The following is a 26,471-nucleotide window of genomic DNA, read 5'->3' as shown; positions in this document are numbered from 1 at the left end:
TGCAAACTGAATCGCCTCTGGGCGCTGTTGTATAGCAGGCCTTAATAAGCTCTGTCCTGGAGCCCCAAATAAAACCTGGTATTTTCAAATGAGGAACATATATGTAAAATCCCTTCAACAATGCGATGCTTCATGCTTAAGTGGCCAATTGGCATTCTCAAACTCTGTAGATATGTATTGTGGGAGGGTGTGGCAAACCCTATGCATACACAAACTCTATTTATATAGTGTTTGAAATTATTGAGTACTTGGGGGTTCTTACCCATGCAGGGTAAGGCCCCATACACACGACCGAGTTTCTCGGCAGAATTTAGCCAGAAACTCGGTCGGAGCTGAATTCTGCCGAGAAACCCAGCCGTGTGTACACTTTCGGCCGAGGAAGCCGACGAGGATCTCGGCGAGGAAATAGAGAACATGTTCTCTATTTCCTCGTTGTTCAATGGGAAATTTCAGCTCGCCGAGATCCTCGGCGGCTTCACAAGGAACTCGACGGGCAAAACGATGTGTTTTGCCCATCGAGTTCCTCGGATGTGTGTACGGGGCCTTAGGGGTAGAAGCATAATCTGGTTGGAGAGGAGAGAACTGATTTTTAGTATTCTCTGTATTGATGTCTTTATTAGGGACCCATAAGGGAGGGAAAAACCGCCAACCCCTGATTACAGAGACTCTGGCCCTGAAGGAGTTAAGCCACATGCAAGGGAGTCTTGAAAGGCAGCAGGAAGGAATCAACACCTGTATCCGTGAGACAGAGTGGAGTAGTTCACAAGCTATGAGAAAGTGCAAACTCCCTGGCAACTGGGACCTTTATGGCAGTTGTAAATAAGTGGGAACCTGAAACCCAGAGTGGGACCAAGAGTCTTGTGGTGAGCCTTTTGGATGTTTTTCTTTCTAACCAGGATTGTGAACTCTTTGCTTTACTTTTGCTGAAGAAAGCTATTTGTGTTTGCCTGTTTTGTGAGACTTTTAATGACTATTTATTATTTATCTGGTGATCTTAGGTTCTCCATATGATTGTTTGTGATTGTTCATATCTGAAAGCTTACAACTCTATTATGCTGCTTAACAAAATATATATTTCTTTATATACCTGGCAGTTTCTATTGAGCATTAGATGACAAATTGCCTGAGCACAGTTGCCTTCAGTGAAAAACAGCATATTAAAATGACTAGTACATATAGAGATCTTGTAAGGTTACATGCAAATTTGGACTTTTCCTGTAAAACTTTAACTTGGCTCCACAACCTCCCGAGCACCTCAGATGGTTCTTTCACAAGACGAGTGTCCTCCTTGACTAACAGAGTAGCTAAGGAGGCAGTAGGAAGCAGAGCTAACTCCAGCTTTAATGGGAAATAGTGGCATCTGCGTATAAATTCAGTTGCATGTATCTCCAGATCAATTAAGTGTTTTGGCATACACTTTCCACTGGAGAAAACCTGTGTTAATGCATTTTTCATAAATGCTTAGTTTGCTGAGGTTTGTGAACTGGAGTGTAAATTAATAATGACATATATTAAATGGAAACACTCATTAATATTCTGGCCACACATGTATATAATTTTAGGTCCATAGGAATTTACAGCCCAGCTCAAAGTGAATTTATACTTTCCCCTTATAGGCAAAAAACAAAAATTTGTCTGAGCAGGTGACACTATAACTAAGCTTTACTTAACTTTTCTGAACCCCCATCCACCACCCCCACCCCATCTCCCCATCCGCCACCAGGTAGTCTAAGTGGCTTGTGCAAGTTTTGATTTTAGGCAAGCTGAAATGTAACATGGGGCTGTGCATATTACCCCACCATTGATGTCAGTACTCAGTTTGGCTGTTCAGGAATTGAACTCTGGAATGGGGCAAGCCATGGTAGAGTTATGTTCTCCCCATAACTAGAAATACCTTGTATTTCATTGGGCTATTGTAAGTCAGAGCAGTGTGGGAGCATGGAAAATTACAGCTCAATTATGCAGCCTCTTATGCAGAAAACCCACTACATTGTTTACTATTGGTAGGTTCCTGTTAAAGTTTGTAAAAAAAAAAAACTTATGCTTGAAATGTGTGCATCCTCCAAAGACTTGATCATGATTTAAACATTTAATATGTACTTTTTGTTGTTGTTGTGAGGTGGAATCTTCAGATGCATGCAAGGAATTTTTCCCTTCCTAAACTGTAACTAACAATGTTATTACACTTAAGTGTGAATCCTGGATGAAAGCACAGCAGACAAAATGAAAACAACTTGTTGACGGCACTCCAAGGTAACGACACTCAAGGTAACAGCAATGCAGACATGTACCAGCAGAGATTGACCAATCTCTGCTGGTACATGTCTGTATCGCTGTTACCTTGATGTTTTACTTGGAATAAACCACATAATTTCTTCTACACTTTGGAGTGCCGTCAACACGTTGTTTTCATTCCAATTACCAAGACCGCGGACTGGACCAGCACCCAATTAGTAGAGGAGGGATTACTATCACCTGGAGCAGTTTTTCTTGCTTTTCCTACTGACAGTAGACATAAACGTGAGTAAAAACATTGAAAAGTATTCTTGGCCTTAGCGCAAAAAATTTGACTGTGTAACGTGTACTCTTTGGTCAATAGATGGCTGAAACATATTCTCTGGGTTTGTGACCATAGAGGAGACTTAAGCCTCATACACACGATCGGATTATCCAACGGGAATTGTGTGATGATAGGCTGTTGTCAGAAAATCCGACCATTTGTACTCTCCATCAGACAATTGTTGTTGGATATTCCACTGGCAAATGTCGGATAGGATGCTTTAAAATTGTCTGCCAACAATTGTGTGTTGTCGGATTATCCAATTGTGTGCACACAAGTCCATCGGACAAAACTCCAAAGTACAAACACGCATGCTCAGAAGCAATGCTCACCATAACATACATTAGCAGAAGTTGCAAAAAGGGTGACGCTAAAGAGCTGAAAAACACGTAGTTTTGTGTGTTGGCCCACAATTCTTTGCTGTTTGTATGCAGACAAGTTCATGGCCAATGCCTTTTGGACAAAAGTCCTACACTTTGTCTGCAGAAAATCAGATCGTGTGTATGAGGCTTTAGATTCCCTGTTCTGTCTACCTTGTTGAAAAAAATATTGTTATGTTGGCCACATTATTCATAAATGTTTTCTGATTTTTTTTTTTAAGTGTTGATAGTTATGTTTTACAGTCTCAGAACTTGGTGTGTATTTATTTGATTTTCTGTATATATATTTAAGTGATCTAATTTTATAGGACTACTTATAATTTCTACTTGGAACCTGTTTCATGTGATTACTTGCGTATACCCTAGAGCTTATGCACAAAGGAATCTATTTTCACTACACACAAATGTCAGTGTACAGGGATGTGCTCCTAATCCAACATAATTTTGCTAGTCAAAAATCAATAATGAAACAAAAGATGTCACACAGACGAAACACTACGCTACTAACCCAATATCCGCTGATGTAATTTCCGGAGCAGTGGAGCGCACAGCTAACCTTACAGTGAAGTGAATGTGCCATTGAGGGATATTGAGACCCCTTAAATGCAATGCTTTGTTTTTTTAAGGGATTTAATAAACAGAATTAAACTATTGCAGTCTTCTTTCCGATCTGTTAACCCAAGTGTGGAGGTGGTGAGGAATTTACTGAGTTGACCAAGAGTGAATACCAAGATTAACGAGAGCTTTTAAAGCCTTAGTGACCTTGTTATTAACCATAAAGTTTCATCTCAATCTGGTGAGTGTCTCTCACAGAGGGTGTGGGGAAAAGAACAAGCACTTTTTTGGTTTGGAGTTAAGCACAGTTGTGGATGAAATGAAGCAGTTGGAAAGCACTTTATTAATCACATGCACTTTTATGTAATTTGCACTAAAAAGTGGACTTATTTATTGTTTACAGCAATAGCACTTTTTGCTTTGGCATGAATTTGCAGCTTCAGAATTTGGATCATGATTTATGTATAATTTTGTTTGCAAAACAAATTGATTGCAATTTCACACAGCATATTAAGTTGCACATTTTGTTTCCCATATTGGCACTTGAAATGGTATACAAATTGAGGTTTTTATATAGTTTTTGATATAGTGCTGCACCAAGTTTATGTTTAATAATTTTGCTAGTGAACAAGAGCAATCACACAAACTTCTAGACTGAATGAGTTTGATGTCTTTATATCAGGCCCAGTATATTTTAAAGGGGCACATGTCAATAAGGGGTTAACATCATGCTCAAAAAATATGTGTAGATAAGCCCATACTTTTCCCTATCTGCTCATCTAGACTATAAATCTAGGCTAAGCTATGTTGTGAGGTTGCTAATGGGTGCAAGCTCTGTTGGAGAGTTATTGAGGCATTACAATCACCAACTTTGTCAAAGGGTCCACTAACGCAGCTTGAAAGATGAAAGTGGCTGGCACCCATGTTTTCTTTTCATTTACACTCTGAATTTCTGTGAGGGACCCAAAACACAGAATACTGACCCTGGGACTGCAGCTACTTTATAGCGGCAGGTGAGTTTTTATAGACACAATTTAATAACAGAAGGTAGCTTCTATATGGCAGGGGCATGCAAATATCATAACTAGTGTTGAAATAAATATTTAATTGAAAAAACTAACCACTCCAAAAAATTAAGAAAATAGTTACACTGTACTGTGCTGTGTATTAAATAAAATAATGTTTACTCTTTTAATGTGCATTAAAAGGATTCATAATTGTTTTAAATGATGGAATCTATCTTCAAGAAAAGAGTGCTGCAGTGGTCAGAAATTCACTAATGAGATGAAGTAACAAAGCATTTAGGGGTTGATTTACTTAAAGTGTAAGAAAACCCTAACACAAACTATTCTTAAAAATGTTACCTATGGTGTATACCCTGTATAAAAAAGATCTGTGCACTGCTTTTTACAATCTGGTCTGCTCACATGATTCTGCAGCTTCTGCTCTTCAATGTATAGGAGTGCTTGACAACAGCTGTGAATTCCAGAATCTGCAACAGCATCCATTGGCTCCCATGGCTCAGCTGTTGTTGCTGTTCCCTCTTCCCCCCTGCAGTAGCCACTCACTGACACAGGGGAGCTGGAGCTGCAGGAGCACAAGAGCAGATTTTAAAATAAGTACTTCAATCTTTTTCATACAGGGTAGGCAAGATAGGTAGGAGGAGGGGGTGGGGGTCATTTTTAAGAGAACATGTGTTCTCTTAAAAATGTGTTCTTATAAAAATGTGTTCTTATAAAAGTGTTTTATAAATATAGTTTTCTTGCAAATGATAAGACTGATTAATTTGCCTGGGGATTTTCCTTTAGCTTAGTGATTGTGGTGAACAATACTCAATCACTTGCAAGGAAAAAAAACCTGTATATTTGTGTGCACATGGTTGGATGATGGAGGCTTATTCACTAAGCTAATGAAAAATGTCCTTGCAAATTGAACAGCCCTAATCAACTCCTCTGTGTCCACATTTTGTTTCTAACCACATTTTGTTTTTGGGAGTTCTCTCTGATGGGGCCGGTTCACATCAGTGTATTGTGGTAAGAGGGGTAAAGAATTACCACAATGCAAAGAAGTTTATTTAGTACAGTGCAATATATTGTGGTCCCATTCATTTTGAAAGTCATCCTAACACATTTATTTTTGTAAAAGAAATTGTAAATTTTGGGCCAGATTCAGAAAGAATTACGTTGCGCAGCGGCGGCGTAACGTATCCCATTTACGTTGCACCGCCGCAGGTTTACAGCGTAAGTGCCTGATTCACAAAGCACTTACCTGTAAACTTGCGGCGGTGTAACGTAAATCCGCTCAGCGCAAGCCCGCCTAATTCAAATGGGGCGGGCACCATTTAAATTAGGCGCGTTCCCGCGCCGAGCGTACTGCGCATGCTCCGTCCGTCAAATTACCCGACGTGCATTGCACTAAATGACGTCGCAAGGACGTCATTGGTTTGACGTTAACGTAAATGGCGTCCAGCTCCATTCACGGACGACTTACACAAACGACGTGGAATTTAAAATTTCGACGCGGGAACGACGGCCATACTTAACATTGCTTAGACCACCTAGGAGGCAGCCTTAACTTTACGACGCGTATCGCTACGGAAACGGCATAAATTTAGATCGACGGGCATCGCGGACGTTCGTGAATCGCCGTAACTAGTCATTTGCATATTCTACGCCGACCGCAATTGCCTCGCCACCTAGCGGCCGGCCTAGAATTGCAGCCTAAGATCCGACGGTGTAACACAAGTTACACCTGTCGGATCTTAGGGCTATCTATGCGTAACTGATTATATGAATCAGTCGCATAGATACGACAATCGTATCTCAGAGATACGACGGCGTATCAGGAGATACGCCGTCATATCTCTTCTCTGAATCTGGCCCAAGGTATATAACTGCATTCTATATTACATGCTTTGCCTATGTATTGCACACTCATTGTGCATACGGCACTAATGATATTTTGAATACAAGTTTGTAATCTTTTAAGTCCTGCTTAAAAATGAGTCTGTCTATGTAATGCCCCTTGTTACTATAAAAGTACAATTGTAATAATAATGTGATATCTACATAATCATGTATATGAAAAACTCTATTGCGTAGAATAAACAGTGATTTGGAAAGATGCTGAGTATATTTGTTTTGTGTCTGTTCCCTAGTGCAGTAGTTATTATTAATTTGGAACCACTAATCAATAAAATGATATGAGTTCCCTGTCTTTCTAAAATTTCCAGAACATTCATGTTATGTATACTGTAAAAAAAATGAAAGGGTTGCTTACTGAAATGCATATTAAGCGTGCAATAGCACCCTTGAATAATGCAAACAAGTTCAGTATCACACATTTAATATGTAAGTGGTGTGAACTTGCTGTTAGTTAGGGATTCTCACATTCCTTTTGTGGCATTTTATGGCAGGTATACAGGTCTTAGAACTGATGTGAAGAGATCTCAAAACCAGAGTCTTGAGAGAAAAAAGAAATTGGTGGGTGGCCTAATGCTGCAACACACATACCATTTTGGGCTGGGTGAGTTGACCCTCTAAAGGGAACAGATCAGGCTCACACTGACCTGTAAAAGGCATAGCTCCTAGTGTGTCATATGCTTGAATGAAGTCTAGTTTGTCATGGTTACCACTCTGCACAGGAAGGTTGATTTAATATTCAAGCTGAACATATGCAAATTAGACTGTCTTCAAGAGAGTCCATGGAAAGAAGAGAAGAAAGATCCCTGGTACATCCATGGAGTCCAATGGTGGTATAAGAGAGACAACCTTAGCCTGGGCTCCTGACAGAAAATAAAATGGGTTCAACCAGTGCAAAAGCAAAACCCTAGGTGACATAAGAAGCTGTACACTCAAGGTCAACATATAAATCACCAGATAAAATGTTAAATAGTCAGTGCAGTGCTAAAAACTACAAAAAGATAATAAATTCATATAAGTCCAATAAGAGCCATACAACTGAGTCCAAGTTCATAAATGAAATCCGTAGTCAATCCAAGAGATAAAGGTAAAATACACACAGAAGTGGCCCATCAGACAGAAAGGAAAAATTGTTTCTCCACAGTAATGACTAGGGTGCTCAGAAATGAATCCTCTGTGTGTGTCCGTATCGGTGCCTCTGCCTTAGACAATGCAGCCGCTCAGCTCAAACTGTGGACTGATTTAACAGACAGGTCAAACAAGCTTTCCCAAATGGGTATAATAGATGATCATTACCTCTATACCTTTATAGGGATCCAATAGAATGAAATCCTGCTGCTCCACATCACCAGCTAGATAGCACACTCAATGGATACCGGATGAACTTGTTGCACCATGAAAAATCAATAAATAGATACATAGTGCTCTCTGATAGAATTAGAACATGATTTGTTGAATAAAATTAAACTTACAAGTAAGGCACTGATGACCCAGTGCTAGGATACACAGCGTTCAATAAACGTCTCAGCGAGACAATGAAAGGTGGCTGCAGATGATGTCACAGAATCCTCCCGTTTGCATATCGTCCCAGTGGGCTGGACTTCCTCAGGCCCAGTCTCAGTGGGCTCCTGCCAGGCCATGCCCCCAACGCGTTTTACTCTGCCCCCCGAAGCTTAGTCATGGGGATCCATGGGGATACAAGAGAGTCAATGCTTGCACTGCTGAAGAAAATGTTAATATTAGAATGCCATACATGATGGTGCATTCTTAATAAACAGTTAGTAGATGAAATTATTTATACTGATGTACTAGCTAATGTGTTGATGAACGGATACATCCCAGGTTAACATGAAAAGATGAATTATGGGCATCAGAGATTTCCTGAATTATAGCCCATTTCACTCTAAAAGAATGCATATTATTGTTTTAACTCACAATTAATGCTCTATAGTTTTAGAGAATATAAATATACATTTTGGTGAACAGGACAACTTTTTTTTAAACAAACTATTATACGTAATAACTAGCAACAGCTAAGCTATGCTGCTCTGCTTAGAAGGCCAACATAACCCATAAGACCCTTTAATTAATGCTATTTATTTAGATTGTTTTTCAGAGTTTAATTATTCACATAGCTAAGACGTTATACTATGTGGTCTAGCATGACATTCTGGCGAGACGTCAATACATTTCATAAGCCATAAGGAGGATCTTTAAATGTTCTTGTTAAAATGAAATTCTGATCACCAAGATGGTGGATAAACATATTTAAATATATGTCTATTTATATTAATTATTTATATTATATATAAATGTGCTAGTTAAAAGGAAATTATTGGCATCAAGTTGATGGGTAGACATATTGAGGTTGCTTTATATGAAAAATAGACATTTACTTTACAAGGAAAGTGTGCCTTTTGCAGGGAAATTATCCCCAGAAATTAGTGAACGAGGGGAAGCTATGCTGACTTCCAACATATAATCATGTTTTTTTTTTCCTGCACGTGATTGGGTATTCTTTGCAAAGTAAAACTTTGCCACATTTACTAAGCTCTGGGGATAATTCATTTGCAAAGCAAGTTTTTCCTTGCAAAATTAACATTATATTTACTTTAGTAAATCAGCTCCATTGTTTTTAATGTATTATTAAAACAGAGTTCCGGCCACAATTTCACTTTTTAAATATAAATACCCCTGTAATACACAAGCTTAATGTATTCTAGTAAAGTTGGCCTGTAAACTAAGGTCCGTTTTGTTAGGTTGTTACAGCATTTAGAGACTTTATAAAATAGAAATTGACTGGGGCCATCTTAAGTGTGGGCATCATGAAGCCAGACTGTATGACTTCCTGGATTTCAGCCTTGCAAATCTCACACATGCTCAGTGCAGCACAAGCAGTGTCAGATCAGGTTTCAGCACCTGTGCTGTCCAAGTCACATGATTCTTTGAGACTGGGGAGTGCACAGACTCCTGGAAAGTTACACCCACTACATTCCCAGGAGTCTGTGCGGTGTAGGTTAGTAAGCATTAAGCACCTAGGTGCAGGAAGTGGGAAGATTAACTATTCTGCCTAGCAACAACACTTTGAAGGCATCTAAAAATTTTTTTTTTTTTCGTAAAGGATTAATGACATTTTTTTAAAACTACTGATGTAATGTTATATTTATGGGTGGAACTCCACTTTAAGTAGTTTAAATGATGATGTTTATTAAAGCAATGTATAGGGATATGTTATGACATCTTTATAAATATATTCAGTTATCAAGACAATCTTGATCTATCTGGAACACTTACAACAGATACATTTCTTTGGTTACTAGGAGTATTTTATGGAGTCTGGTTTTAGAGGTACAATGCAGGTCTACTCCCAGTAATGATACTGCACTAGGAGAAGTTTGATTGAGTCCTACTCTTCAGAGGTTGTCATCTTTTGCATATGTGAAGCTAGGACTGAGCAGCCCTGTGTTGGCTGGAAAGGGAAATACATTTAGATGGAACATAATTCGAGAACTAATCTCAATATACACTTTAGCTGAGGACCAAATTCAGGGCCAGATTCACAGTCGAAATACGCTGGCGTATCTACTGATACTCCGGCGTATTTTCAAATTTGACGCGTCGTATCTTTAGTTTGAATTCTGGCTTCGATCCGACAGGCGTACGACTTCGTACGCCTTCGGATCGTAGGTGTAATACTTTGGAGCTCGCTGGGTGGAGTTTGAGTCGTTTTCCGCGTCGGGTATGCTAATTAGCTGTTTACGGTGATCCACGAAGCTACTCGCGCTTGTCGCATTCTCTTACGTCTTTGCTAGTCGGCTTTTCCCGTCGTAAAATTACGGCTGCTATTTCATGGCTTTTTTTTTTGCGTAAGTCGTCCTGGAATAGGAAAGGACGTAACGCACGTCGCCGTTCAAAAAATTACGTCGGTGCGACGTCATTTCGCGCAAAGCACGACGGGAAATTACAAAACGGAGCATGCGCAGTACGTTCGGTGCGGGAACGCGCCTAATTTAAATGATACACGCCCCATTTGAATTAGGCGGGCTTCCCCTGGATGGATTTACGCTACGCCGCCGCAAGTTTACAGGCAAGTGCTTTGTGAGTCAAGCACTTGCGCTTAAAACTTGCGGCGGTGTAACGTAAATGACATACGTTACGCCACCGGAATTCTATGTGAATCTGGCCCTCAGTGTTTAACAACATGTCTGAGATCAGGCCAGGCTAGGGAGATTCTACAATGTGCTCTATGCTATAGAGTTTTTGATAGAAGGCAATAAAACAACTGATTTTTTACAGCTAATTATAATTTTTCAATCTGCTTTAAAACACTCTGACCTTGTTAACAAGGGGAGATTTGCATTCATTCACTATAACATACTTATTTTGTATGCTAGATTATGACTTTAGGCATAGTGTTTAAAAATACAGATTAGCAAATTTACACTAAGCAATGTGTGACATGAACAGTAGATGTGAAATAAACCATCACTACATGTGTTATGTCACAACGGGTGAAACTAGTAATTTTAGTTTCTCTGCAGTTATATCAAAGTGTTACCTTTTTTCTAAACAACAAACCTTTTGATGCTTTCTCAGCATGATATTTTTTCCTGAAACTGAGCAATTCTGTCGTTTTGTTATTTCATAAGGGGTTTTCTACAGGTGCCTAATATAATTACTATGCATTGTTTGAAAGCAGCTTTATCAACCTTAATAAATAATTTCTTCTTAAAAGTAAATTTTTGGGATTGCCTAAAAAATATCCTATCCTCATTCTGAATACTCTCTATGCATAACCACATCTTTTTCTTTGGGTTATGCATAGAGCAGATGGGTGTATAAGTGTAGCGCTTAAACAATGAAAAATGTGATATCAAACATTGTATACAATAAACAAAATGACACAAATAATAATAACTAACAGTGACTGAGCGATATGACTCACTGTAAAATCAAATGTAGTATAGCATAAATAGTGAACTAAAGTCCATAAATATAAATTGAATTGAAAGAATAAATAGTGCACCAAGTGCCAGAATAATGGATAAAGTATGAAAATTGAAGAAAGTGTTTCTTTAATAACACAAAATCGTGACTTCTTCTATAGAGTGTGATGACCCACCACTGGTAGAATTGTGAGCTTACCGGAAGGGATGGACTCAGGGGGACATATGTCTCCGTGAATCAAAACGAGCATATATGGAATAAACCAAAAATGTCGGTGGCTGGAGGAATCCTAGTTAGGTAAACATCGTGACCTCCGATCATCGATGGTATAGATGCAGCAAATAATACAGTGGAGCTGGATACTGAAACTTATTCTCAATGAATGTCAGCAATGTGAGGAGATAGAAAAGGAAAATTGCCACATAGCTTAATCTTGTTTTAAAATCTTAAAATATTTATTGCAGCTATTGCACTTACATGTAGCTGGGATAACAAACGCTTGTATATACAATTGAGGCGGCAGTGGAGTCCTCCCTAAAAAAAATGATCGGAGGTCACAGTGTTTACCTAACTAGGATTTTTGGTTTATTCCATATATGCTCGTTTTGATTCACAGAGACATATGTCCCCCTGGGTCCATCCCTTCCGGTAAGCTCACAATTCTACCGGTGGTGAGTCATCACACTCTATAGAAGAAGTCACGATTTTGTGTTATTCAAGAAACACTTGGAATTTGTTTCCTTTTCTTCAATTTTCATACTTTATCCATTTTTCTGGCACTTGGTGGACTATTTATTCTTTCGATTCAATTTATATTTATGGACTTTAGTTCACTATTTATGGTATACTACATTTGATTTTACAGTGAGTCATATCACTCAGTCACAGTTATTATTATTTGTGTCATTTTGTTTATTGTATACAATGTTTGATATCACATTTTTCATTGTTTAAGCGCTACACTTATACACCCATTTGTTTTTTCGTTTTTTTTCAATTAGCCGTGTTAGCAGCTACACCATATATTGGCAGTGCAGGGTTATTTACACAATTTTTCTTATGTATATAGTAGTGAAGGGTTAAAACCAATATTGTTTTTTTTTATGTCTGTTTCCCTATGGGGAGATTTTTCTTCACATTCCATCCTATAGACACAAGAGGAAATCTGTCCAATGTGAGGGCAGTTTCCACTGTAGACAATTGTCACTGGAACATTAGATCTTATTGCATGATTTGACAATGGGCCTCAGGACAAGTAGAAGCTGTGGATATCTCAAGAAAAAACAAAAAAAAAAAAACACCTTATCCCTTCTCTATAAAAATGTTCCCTAACGTGATGGAAATATGTTTATAAATGTTCTCTCCCTTTAGAGCATTATGCCGGAATCGTGGATCTTCACTGGCATTTGGAAACTAGTTATAACAGTTGTAAAATGCTGGCCACATGCAGACTGGAGGCTTCATTGAAAAAAATGAAAACCTTCAAGCTGCATTGTTTATCTGCAGTGCCATATAGTTTATTATTTACTTTAAGTATTTAAAAAAATAATCAAAATGATGGAATTAAAATATTAAAAAGTATACTAAATAAAAGCTCTTTATAAGGTATAAAAACATTATTCAGGTATGAAAATTTGATATAGAAATATTGTCAATTTAAACAATGCATGCTGAAGTCCCTTGTCAGGACTCATGTCAGGACTTGGATCACCTCACATGAACTAAAGGGCGCAGTCCCGATGACCACCAGTGGGTATCTCCAATCAGCCAACTGGCCTCAGTAATTGGGCTGTACTGGATGCTGACTGCTGGGAAGGTATATAATCCCTCCCTTAGTTGTTATCTGTGCTTCAGCACTTTGCCTGCCAGCCATCTTCCTGCTTGCTGATCACTGCCTTCACATGTACCTTGCATCCTTTTACCCCCATCTCTGCTCCCCTTGTTCCCAGTTCTGTTCATGCCCTGTGTTTGTCAGTGTCCCTTCATTTGTATATAGCGTATATAGTTAGGTTGTTGGTTTGGTTTTGATGTATTGTCACATTTATTTGTCACTTCTGTTTTGCTTAGGGTTTGTTGGTGTTGGCTTGGTGTTGTGTGCATTAATAGATCTTAGTTTAACCATACACAGTCTGATTTCAGTTTCCAGCTATACAGATGTGGTCATTCCTGCTGCTTGATGCCTGCTTTTGGTATCCCTTAAACCAGTATATTTAACCTGGGCATCTAGGCATCAATGACCCTTGGCCTTGAAAGTTTTTTATTTTTTTAAATAATAACTGCTTATTTTGTCATTGACATAATTATAAGTATTCCCCCTTTTAACAACTATAAATTAATTCCAGCAAAAACTGAAACGGGCTTTAAAATCAAGCGAGGAAAAAAAACACAAGTAAACCCAAGAGTTTCGAAAGTCTAAAAACAGCATCCAAAACGATAAATTTTCCAATAACAATAAATAACTGTTTTGTGCATGACAATATTGAAACAACATGAGTGTGAATCTCTGAGATTCTTAGTTTAGATTTTGTCAACCAGAACCTGATAAACAGCTAGGGCTAGATTCAGCATTGATTTACGCCGGCGTATCTATAGATACGCCGCGTAAATTCAAAGCTGCGCCGGCGTATCTTCTTTCTGTATTCAGAAAGCAAGATACTCCGACATTAGCCTAAGATCCTTCCACCGTCTCTTACACCGTCGTATCTTAGGGTGCATATTTACGCTGGCCGCTAGGTGGCGCTTCCGTCGTTTTCGGCGTAGAATATGCAAATGACCTAGATACGCCGATTCCCAAATTTACGTACGTCAGGCGCTATTTTTTTAAGTAGTTTACGTTAGGCTTTTTCGGCGCAAGGTTGCTCCTGCTATTATGAGGCGTACGCAATGTTAAGTATGGACGTCGTTCCCGCGTCAAATTTTGAATTTTTTACATCATTTGCGTAAGTCGTTTGCTGGACGTAATTTGCGTTCACGTCGAAACCAATGACGTCCTTGCGGCATACTTTGGAGCAATGCACACTGGGAAATTTCCACGGACGGCGCATGCGCCGTTTGGGAAAAACGTCCATTACGTTGGGTCACCACCCATTCACATAAAACATGCCCCCCTCATACTCATTTGAATTAGGCGTGCTTACGCCGGCCCCATTTACGCTACGCCGCCGCAACTTACGGAGCAAGTGCTTTGTAAATACTGCACTTGCCCGTGTAAGTTGCGGCGGCGTAGCGTAAATAACATATGCTACGCCCGCACAAACTTACGGCATGCTACTTGAATCTAGCCCCTAGTGTTTAAGGTCTAGTTTGACAGATTTGAAGACAACATTAGTCATAAGTAGCTTCTTCCATATTACATTGCTGTGTTAATCTCCAAGATGCATCCATAACAAGTGATTACACTGCTGCTATTTGACAGTTTTACAAATATTAGATCAATTAAGCTTTTCTGTTTTTGATCTGATAAATGAGTACTCTGACAGTGATGAAAAGACCAGTGTTGCCTTGCTGACCCTTCACAGGATACCAAAAATCTACCTCATTAAAGATCAGCATGAGTGCAAATGCTTTACATAGTTGCTTAGAATGATAGTTACACACATGTATAATACTCTGTAATTTTTATATCAGTGCTTATATTTGCAGATCATCAATGTCAAAATATTTTATGTCAAAGAGGGTTGTGTTAAAATAACAAAATCACATTTTTAGAAAAGCAACGTTATAAAGGTATATTATGCATTTTCTTTGCTCTTGCAGACATTGCTTGGCCAAGGCAAGGTAACATTGCAAGTTTGGGGTATTAGAAAGATAAATATAATTTATTTATTTTTCTCCCAGCATTGCTTACTGCATGTCCACAGTTGCAATAAATTATTATTTTCTTCCTCCAATTTTCAGATAATATATAAAGACGATGCCACAATTCAATGGAATCACCAACTTGTTACAGATACGGTAAAGTCTCACACATCAGCAACATCACAGAGTCTAAATTATATATTAGATGCAATTTCATGGTTTGTTGGATCCTGATACTTATCCAGATTCAAAATTTGTCCTTACAAGACCTTACCAGATCATCTTATCAACAGCATCAGCTAGCAATATTGAAGTCAGGATTGTTATCCAGTACAAAATGGCTTACTGCACAGATGGTCAAGCCAAATTACAAATAGTTTTTTGCTTGTATATGAACACTGTGTCCCTAATCTTAATTTAGTACTGCTAGGCAGTAGTCAGGCTAAGCATGGATTGATAGTTCAGATTCCTCAGGTTTTCCCTAAGCACATTGTATTGTTTGCTTCTGCCTGCTGTTGGGGAGTGTCTATGGCAATAGTTTAAGAATATACAATCATCTGGGTTAGGAATATTCATGGCTCCCAAATCCACCACTTTAAGGTTTCTAGTGGTGCATGCTAGATAAGGATATACATTTTTAGGATGGCTTTGTAAAGTTCTCTTCTTTTCAGACTCTCTGCCTGTAGAGGGTGTGTGTTGCTGCAGTTCTCTTCTTCCCAAGCCTGCTGTCTGGGTAGGGTGTGCTGTGCTAGAGAGGGAGCCAAGCCTGGGGTCTAGAATTTCCTGCTATCCTGCTCGAAGGGTATATCCAGGAAAAGAAGCACACAAAGGTACCTACCTGCAATTGGAACAACAGGGGTGAAACGTTATCTTCTAAAGAGTGTCTAAAATAGCTGGATGCAAGCTAGGGAATATGCAGTACATTCTGTTGGCTCATTCAAGAAGTTCATGCTCCTTATTCTATGTTAACTTGGAAATTTGGAGTCTGCATTCTTGTTTGTTTTTTTACGGTATCTTGTGCGCTAACCTCCTACTTTCTGGTCCTATAATAAACTATTTAAAAAATGTATAAAGTGACTGGTAACCACAAAGATGAAAAGCTATCCAACCAAGCCCCCACCATTGCTTAGTGGTAAGGGGGTGCCACAGCTAAATATACCTCTATATAGATTTGCTAGTCTGCAGAGAATCATACCATTCATAGAGGTAGTTGAATAAAAATGTTTAAATCCATGGTCTATCTTCTTCCCTGCAGAGGAGAAAGCTTTGTTTTAAGCGTCCACATCACTTTCTATTAGCTCTCTAGTGGTGGGGTTCCCTTAGGATTCAGATCAGTGAAATGGCATGAATATGTCAGTAAGAGGGAAACATTTATAATGTTGTGATTTTATTTATTATTAAATGATCATACTGTTTGAGCAGTGTTTTGGACAATATTTAATATTTTTCTGCTATGGCTCCCAACAGCTGGTCATTTACCTACTGCCAGCCAACTGAGCACTTACCAGGAACTTCCTCTGATTGCTGGATGTCAAAATGGACCTATTATTAAAATGCTATATAAAGTCACTGGATGCTTGTAACTACAACCAGAGATCATATAGGCGGATTATTTATATAAAAAAGCAAGAGCTTTTAGTTCTAGTGCCAGATGCTCTTCCTTCACTATTGACTATATTGCAATTAGAAAACTTTTGCAGAGCTATTCATCCTGTGAAACTAGGTGTTAATTTGTTCTGTGTGAAACACATTTTTTCTCTAGGCAAAGCTTTTCATTCAATGAGAATAGAATGAACTGGGAAAATATCATATTATGGCCACGAGATGGAGTGGATGATCATACTGTATGAAATAAATACACAATTACTATAACTGTAAGCTCTACCTAGTGGCCATAATGTGGTATTTTCCTGAGTCTTCTATTCTGTATAAATGAAAAACATTAGACCTGTTAAAAAAACTGTTTAATACCATTCATGTTTGCCCCATTTGCACAAAACAAGTGCACATGCAGTTTCACAGAACTAATAGCTCTGCATTTATTTTATTTTTTATAAATACACCCCCTATATGATTTTTGGTTGTGATGATATCCATCCAGTGACTTAATATAGCGTTTTAGTAATAGGTAAATTTTAACATCTGGCAATAAGAGGAAGTTCCAGGTAAAGGCTCAGTTGACTGGCAGTGGATAACTGGCCAGCTGAGGAGAGTCATAGCAAATAAAGATTATGCAATTATGTAACCTTTGAAGTGGCTGTATTTGTTTCAGCACAAACACATGTTATCCTTTTCCCATTATTAGGAATAACACTGTGCTGTAAAAATGTGGAGCTATTAAGATATCCAAATAACAAATTAAAAAATAATAGGTGCTAAATATTTATATCAGCTGTTTGTTTAGTGGAATAAATGAAACGTAATGAGCAATTACAAGTAATATAATAGTAATCTTAGGCACTTCATTTTTCTTTTCTCCATTAGCAGATTCTCATGTAATCTGCCTTGTTTGTACAACAGACACATCATTATTAAGGGTTTTCTTGTAACATTGGCTAAATGATGGATTTGCTGTATTAGGAAGCTTAACTACTATAAGAGAAGGGCACAACAAAGCCATGAAAATATATTTTCTCTGTGCTTACTAGGTGAAGTCTAATGATAATATTGAACTATAGACCAATAAGTCTCAGGTGAAACATTATAGATTTGTGTAAAAATCGATAATTTGTATTTTTTTAAAGGAGAATTATTTTTGTTTCATGGGTACACACACACTTAATCCATTTCTCATAAGTCGTTAAATACAAAGGTAGTTTTTAGAGAACCATTCTCATCCATAGAAAGTAGCAGTTGCTTCTGCTTGTTCTACTGCTGTCTCAGCTTTTGAAGGTACAGGCTTAATATATAAGATGATGAGGTGTGCGGTCTTATGGGTGTATTATAAGAACATGCTGTGAGAGACCTTATTTGGTTTATGCTAATTTTTAATAAGGGTGTAGTGAAACAGGTATACAGTTTGACATTGAATCATGAAAAGGACAGTCATATATAAGAGATGTGTAAATCTACAGACTGTGGTCCATTTTGGATCAGTCTGGCATAGCCTCCCAACAAGAAGAATTCCCACTGCTAAGCTATAATAGAAAGAAAGTAGCATTTAGGATGTTCAATAATTGACTAATCTCTTGCCCAATAGTGTGTGTGCATATTTTCATTGCCAGAGCCAGAGCCAGCAGTGCAGTACACATAGAATCTCCATAAATTAGCTATCCCAGACACCAATGCTGGGGTATTCTTGAGTCAACTGATCCCAAAGATGGGGCAAATATTCTCCCAATGACACCAATGCTGAAGTATTTTACTCTCGCTGACCACCAACATTAGGAGTTGTATAACTCAAATATACTGTCCACCAATGCAGGGACATTTTTTTCCCAAGGACATTACTACTAGTACAATATTTCTCCCATTGACACTAATGCTGGAGCATTCTTCATCACAATGACCACCAATGCTTGGGCAGTCTTCACATACATGTCCAGCAATGTATGGGTTAGGATCAGCCATATGCTGGGTACTAGGTTAGAATCTCTCTAGCAAGGGGGATCAGCAGACCCAAAACCTTGAATGTTTGTAAAATGTATTCTTCCCTTTTATCACTTGTTTGCTATTTTACTTCCTAATTATTTGTTAATTTTGGAGAATTGGGTTTGCATTGAGACAGGAGAAAATCGTCATTTGGCTTCATAAAGGTTACAACATTTAAACAGAACTAACTCTGGGGCCACTGGTGTTCTCAAGATATACAGGAGTCAACCATCTGATCCAACTTTCTAACAATTATGCAAATTGAAAATATCCACTTGAGTGTATGTACCCTTCACTTTAATCTGCTGTTGTTGTTGCATTAAATCCTAACATAAATTTAAACATTCTGTGCACATTTTTCCAAATGTTAACTCAACTGTTTATAAGATTTGCTATGTTATGGCAACATGTGTTTGGCATCTATATTCATTTAATATCCAGCGTTATGCTTCATTTGCCATGCTTTGTTTCTGGCTTGAGCAAAGGCTGGAAGGGTAAATACTTTGGCAATAAGATTACATTTTTTGGAACAGTTACATTTAAATTCTACTCTTTAAAATTAAGTTTTAGCAAACAAGTTTTTGTTTTGACAAGAGTCTGTAGTGGTACCTAATCTGAAAGCCCTGCATATACTGTATTTATTGTGAATGACGCAACCAGTTATTTTTATCTGCAAAAGACAGCACTATCTCATGTATCTTCTGCCACTAAAAGAGTACATACAACATTTGTGTTACCAGATCATCCAGGTGCACATAAAAGAAAATGGGTTCTGGGGCTGGTTATAAAAACAGATGTTTGATATTTGTCTCACCATTCAGAACCAGACAGCTTTGTATAATGTTATACATAATCCTCAAATAATTTAATAAACTTTTCATCCTACATTATAGACGATCGCTATATCATACAGTAGCTGCAATTATATTGTTTGATGGCACCTCAGAGCTGGCTCGAATCTTAGTAAACAAGGTGAATTGTATAGATTTTATACAATGTTTAGATTTTTTTTGTCACCTTGAAAACCTGGCTACAGTTAAGTACATGTGCAAATGGAATGTTTCACACAGCCAACATTCCATAGTGTCTGTAGTTTCTGCATAGCAACCACCAAAATATGATCAAGCTTGTAGGGGGCATGATTAAAAGTAAATAGCAATTACAATATTAGAATACAACATCAAATTTTCCAGAGAGGAAGCTCTCTAGCTTTGCCTTTAAATAATAAACCTTGATTTTCTTGAGCACAGTCCTTTCTTGGCATTGTTGGAAAAACAGACCAGAAAATGAACACACACAAGATGGTGGCAGAGAGAGGAATGTTTCAGCCAAAGCATACTACTAATTATGTGTAATGCTAATCCATGGGATTGAATGACATCTTTCACTTGTTTCCTGTCAGTACCAGGATTAGGGCTGTCCCTTTAAACTTTAAACTTTCTTGAGACTGCTCTTACCTCTAATGATGGTGATTGGCCAGCTCCTTGATGTCTAGGTTTAAAGGACCAGTTGTATACATCACCAATGCTTGTGATAGTGGACACTACCTTGAGCGCTCCTGCTTGACCCAGCTAGTATTACCATGTATGACCCAACACATTTTAACCCTGCTCTCACCTCACTAATTGTGTACTGTTTGGACTCTGATCTACTTCACTAGAAGAGCCGGGTCATTACTTGTGTGTGACCAAGCTCTTCTAGGCTACCCATCTGCCTGACCCCCCTGTGTTATCAGACTCTCTGTTACTACTTGGCCGCTTCTGATCAGCTCCTGCCACATACCAGTCTCATTGATGCTCTACTTACAGCAACAGGGTGTACCACAAGCACCAGCAAACTTGCTCTGCCTAAATTCCTGCTTGTGATATGTGTTATTTATTACTAAACTATGTGCGTATTTACCACGTCTTACCTTTTTCATTGTTACCTATACACATGTCCTGACATTTTCCCTTTTGATTCTGAAAACTGCAGGCCCCTATGAAGTCTACCATAATGAAAGTAGAGGTTTCCTGCATTGAATAATTCTGAGAGGAGTACAGCAGATACTTTTTCTTCACCATCATTTTTACCCAATATAGTCTATTTAAAGCAACCTTTTCATCAGATCATTTATTTCAACAAAAATCTTCCTATGTCAGCAGCCCCAGCAGACTCTCAACTGAGACTTCAAAGTAACCCTTCACTCCTTCCTTGGCAGCTGCCTAAAAGGGATGCAGGGTTATGAGAGGAAGGAAGGAGTAGCTGGGCCAGCACAGAGAGTAATTAGACATTCCCAGAGAAGGAGTGGGCTGTGACATGCAAGATGGTAGGGAGGTAGGGGTCTGTGCTAGGGAATTTACTCTTTCTGGAGTAGTCACATTTTCTAGCAAGTTTAAAGCCACATTGCAGGTGAATAAAAAAAAAAATATGGAAAAGAACACTGCAAGTAAGCATTTAAAACACTTAATAAGCACTTGCTTGGGAGGTTAAGAGAGGGTACACCTGACCACGATGAGGTGAAATGACAGGCAAAATAATTTTGGCAAAGTTTTTGGGTCAGTGACAGGTATTTACTGCAAAGCGTGAACAATCTGCGCTTCCCCCCAAAAAACATTAATCAGTGCAGCGTGTGCTACAAAATATTTCAAGTGAGGTCTGATGGGTTAACAAAAAAACCCACACACTAAATGTGCTATTTAATGTTTCCAACCTAAGCAAGAGGAAAAAGTGTTGTTTCAAACAAAGAAACTATCTGGTGCTGCAATGATACAAAAAAGCTGGAATTCACAGCTAAACAAACATGTAAAAAATAGGTAAAAAATGCGCAACCAAGAGAAAAAAGAAAAAACAAACAAAATGTCCTGTTATAAAAAGGAGGCAGTGTACAAATACTTGTAACAATTAGATGTAACAATTGAGTGCTCCCACAAATGAAAAATGCGAGCCTATCAAAACCTGGGGTCACTCAGAGGGATCCTCTTTGACTACGCTCTGGTGTACTAGCGTGTCTGTCTTCCTTCAAGGTTCCTGGGGCTGTGCTGGATCGTATTCCAAGCAATCTCAGCTTCCAATGTCAGCTTCAAATGGGGTGGCGTGGTGGGCGGATCAACTATTACCTGACATCACCACGCCCCAGCTGACTGGCTGAAGCCGCTGCTGGAAGTTTTATCCTGCTTTTTAAACTGTTCTGCATAAACAAGCTTTTAAATTGATGTCAGTAAACCTGCTTTTTCAATAAAGTTTTTTTTTGGAATACCCAAACTATACTGCACCATGAAGCTTTTTTTGCTCTTCCTCTAATATATCCGCACACCACGCCACCCCATTGGAAGCTGACATTGGAAGCTGAGATTGCTTGGAATAGGATCCAGCACAGCCCCGGGAATCTTGAAGGAAGACAGACACGCTAGTACACCAGAGCGTAGCCAAAGAGGATCCCTCTGGGTGACCCCTGGTTTTGATGAGCCCATAGGACCTCCGTAATAGAGGTCCACCGAATCTGGTCTTCTCTGTCTGAATATATATCAACGGCTGAAAATCATATGGATAACATTGCTGGATGAATTTATCCTGTGATTACATCTAATCAATATCATCTGCAGTGGACATTTTCTTTGTATAACTTCACTCGCATTTTTCATTTGTTGGAGCACTCAGGGCCAGATTCACAAACAGTGGCGCAAATTAAGTTACTCAAAACTTGTGTCAATTAAGTTACGGCGCCCTAATTTGGTGTCGTAAGTGCCGTATCCACAGCGCATTTGCGCACAAAATTGCGCAAGCGTAACTTAAATCCCGAGGCGTAAGGCGGGGTTATTGCAAGTGGGAAGGAAGTGGGCGTGCTCCATTGTAATGAGCCGTGACCCCATGCAAATGAAGGTCCGGCCGTACTGCGCATGCGCGCACGAATCTGCACCTCACTGGGCATGCTCAGAACTTGGCTCGGCGCAATCAGTGAGATAGGTAAAAGGCCAAGCGTACTTAGTTTGAGAATCGCCCTGTGTATAAATAGCCCCAGACAAACACACTTCCCTTGCAAAAGTACATCCCTGTGTTCCCCTTTCCTAGAGCAAGTTGCTTCTGCTCTGTCGTCTGTTGGTGTGTGTTGGTGAGTTGAGTGTTGGATAAAAGTTTTGGAGGAGTAGTAGAGTGTAGTAGCTGTGTTTTTTTTCTGAGTGTATTTTCTGTTTGTTTTTTCCGTGTTTGTTTTTTGCTGATTGTTTTTTTTCTGAGTTTTTTTTCTGTTTGTTTTTTCGGAGTTTGTTTTTGAATTTTTATTAGCTGTCTGCTTGTGTGGTTTGATTTTTGTGTTTGTTTGTTGTGTGAGTATTTTTGTTTGTTTGTTGTGTGAGTATTTGTGTTTGTTTGTTGTGTTTGTTTTTTGTTGGTGCCGAGTGGTGGGTGTTATGGCACCGAAGCGCAGGAAGCTGAATTTTTCCAGCATAGAGAAGCAGATTCTTGCTAGGGGCATCGCCCAATATGGGCGTTATTTACATGGCCCTGAGAGCCGGAACACCTCCCCGGCCAGGAGGAAGGCGATCATCCAGAAAATTACGGATCAGATCAATGCGGCGGGGGGGGGGGGAGACGAGGACCCCCGGTGGGATACAAAAGAAGATCAACGATCTTAAGAGCCTGGTCTGTGAGAAGATGGCCAAGATCAATGCCCATGCCAGGGGCATTGGAGGAGGCGCACCCTGCCCCATCAGGCTGAGTGAGGAGGAATGGGCAGTGGCCCGGTGTTTCCACCCACAGCAGGTGGTGGGCCTGCCTGGCTATCAATCTGATTCTCCTGTGAGGACAGGTACGTTTTGGGATTTTCTATCTGGTGATTAGCATGTGTGGGTGGGGGAAGGGAAGATGTGCCAAGTGTGTGGATCCTCCAACCTGTGAATGTTTTGTGTCCTCCACAGATGGCCAGGAGATTGCTGGCCCATCAGGCCAGGAGGTTGCTGGGCCATCAGGCCAGGAGGTTGCTGGGCCATCAGGCCAGGCTGCACCATCACCTGGACAACAGGCTGCAGAAGAGCCCCAAGAAGGGCAGGAGTCCCCAGGGGAGGGGAGTGGCCACACCTCCCCTCATGGGGAGGTTGAGGGGGAGGAGGATGAGGGGGTGGAGGCTGAGGATGAAGATATGGACATTGCCAGGGAAGTCCTTTTGGCCTCGGATTTGTTTACCCCTGAGGCTACCCCTGAGGCTGGCAGCAGTCAGGCCACCATCAGGGGTAGCCCCCCACTCCTCCCCCAACAGGCCTCAACCCACAAGGGTCTCTCTCTCCCCTCCTCCCTGGCCACAAGACTCGGCTGCAGGCAGGATGGCGACCCATGAGACCAGGGGGGTGGCCGAGCGTCTGTCGGCCAGTCTGCAGAGGGACAATGCCCGGCAGACCCCCAATCTGGCTCAGATCAAACAGACTCTGAGCCAGATGGAGGACAGCCTGGGTTCAATTAAGGAGTCACTCACTGATGTGGCCACAAACTCCTTGGCGGTCATCACATGCTTGTGTGACCTGCAGGCCGCCACAACAGGCGTGGCCCAGGAGGTGAGTGCCCTGACCCAGGCTGTCCAGGCCAACACCCGGGCGGTCCAGGCCAATACGGCAGCCCACACAATCTGTCTGAACAGGATAGCAGTGGCCTTGGAGGGCAGGCCAGCAAGAGGACAGTCACCAGGGGAGGCTCCTCCTTCCCCTGCTCACCCCCCCATGAGTCTCCTCCTTCCCCTGCTCACCCCCCCAGGAGGATCCTCCTTCCCCTGCTCACCCCCCCAGGAGGCTCCTCTGGTTGGCCGTGGCCGTGCCCGTGGGCAGCCCAGGCGTAGCTTACGCTGCCGCCGTTAATTTTTGGGGGTACTTTTTTTTTTTTTTTATACTGTACTTATGATTTGTTTAATGTGTGTGAATGATGTGTGAATGTGGGGGTGGCATTCCTGATTAACTAAGGGTGTCACCCTCAGTTTTGGTGGAGTAGGGATCCCCAGGACCAGGGAGAAGTGATCCCAGGTCCGTGTGAAAGGTGTATGAATGCACAGTGACATAATTGGAGCCGTGGCATGGCGTTACTGCTCCCAAGTACCATTGGGGGGGGTACTTGGATCTAATCCAATTAGATGCGCATGTGATGTGTCTGTGCTAGGGACCACAGTGGGTGTGCATTCATGCATTCTCATTGTGACATAATTAATGTGTGTGTTTACTGTGCAAAGATGCATTCTGCGAGGCGTCTCCTGGCTGCTGTTCCCTCAGAAGAGGGGGTACCCTCGGTTACTAAAGTCACTAGTCTAGCTATGCGCATGGATGTCCCTGGCATGTTGGCATACAGATTGTTGTCCTGCAAGTTTGTGTGCTCAGCTCTTCCTTAATGGTGTTGCTTTAGCTGACATTTACATGGCTGGTGTAAAGTTAGGGCTGCTTTTATAAAGTGTAATTTTACACCATGAAACTAACAGAAGCGCACAGGGCGTAATCTACACCACACACACTTAATTTTGTGGATCGCCTTATCTCCCTCATTTGCATCTTTGCCTATCAAAACAGCGGTGTGTCTAGCGTATTTTGCGCTCGAAGAAGCGCCGGTGTAATTTTTTTAGGTAGGATGGAAAAAACTGGATTTCAGGCGTAACTCGTTTTGAGGATCAGGCGCAAAAATACGCGCGGCGCATCTTTCAATTACGCCGCTCATCTCGAGTTAAGTCGGCGCAAGTGCTTTGTGAATCTGGCCCTCAATTGTTACATCTAATTGTTACACTTATTTGTACACTGCCTCCTTTTTATAACAGGACATTTTATTTGTTTTTTGTTTTTTCTTCTGGTTGCGCATTTTTTACCTATTTTTGACAGGTATTTACTGCACCCCACATTGCATTTTTACTTGTTCTTATTTTCGTGATCACTTTTATTTTGCTGTCATTTATGCATGACATTTTTTTTTAATAAACCTACGTGGTTGACCTGCACCATTTGGAGCATCTCTTTTTTTTTATTCTTTCCATTGGAGCCTACGAGGAGTCACCCAGGTGTATAACAACCCTGATCCAGCTGCCTCTGTGGTGTTCTTCAGTAGAGTAGTGGGGACCTTACATCTGGATCCACCGGACCATCTTTCCTTCACAGCATGGATGCAGATCATCCATGCCTATATGAATTCATCCAGCATCTATCTAGATTGCCCAGGATTATAAGCTCGTATGACTCACTGTTGTATGACACGTGTGTCCATCCTATCCGGTAAAGCCTCGTACACACGATCAGTCCATCCCATGAGAACTGTCCGAAGGACCGTTGTCATCGGTTAACCGATGAAGCTGACTGATGGTCCGTCGCGCCTACACACCATCAGTTAAAAAAACAATCGTGTCGGAACGCGGTGACGTAAAACACAACGACGTGCTGAAAAAAACGAAGTTCAATGCTTCCAAGCATGCGTCGACTTGATTCTGAGCATGCGTGGGTTTTTAACCCGATGCTTTTGCATACTAACGATCGGTTTTGACCTATCAGTTCTCATTTTTTTGACCGAAGGTTAAATAACCTATGGGGCCTACACGCGATCGGTTTGGACTGATTAAAACGGTCCTTCAGACCCTTGTCCTCTGGCGATCCTATCGTGTGTACGAAGCCTAAGGGTACATTGTACATACCTGTTTTGAAGGTTTAGAGTGATTACAGGCAACTTGTCATCCCTTTTGTGTGGTGTCACCTGAATGGGAAGAATTTATTTTAATTTTTTGCTATATGG

Source organism: Rana temporaria, chromosome 2, assembly GCF_905171775.1.
Source record: "Rana temporaria chromosome 2, aRanTem1.1, whole genome shotgun sequence".
NCBI lineage: Eukaryota > Metazoa > Chordata > Amphibia > Anura > Ranidae > Rana > Rana temporaria.
This window is presented reverse-complemented; position numbering follows the sequence as displayed.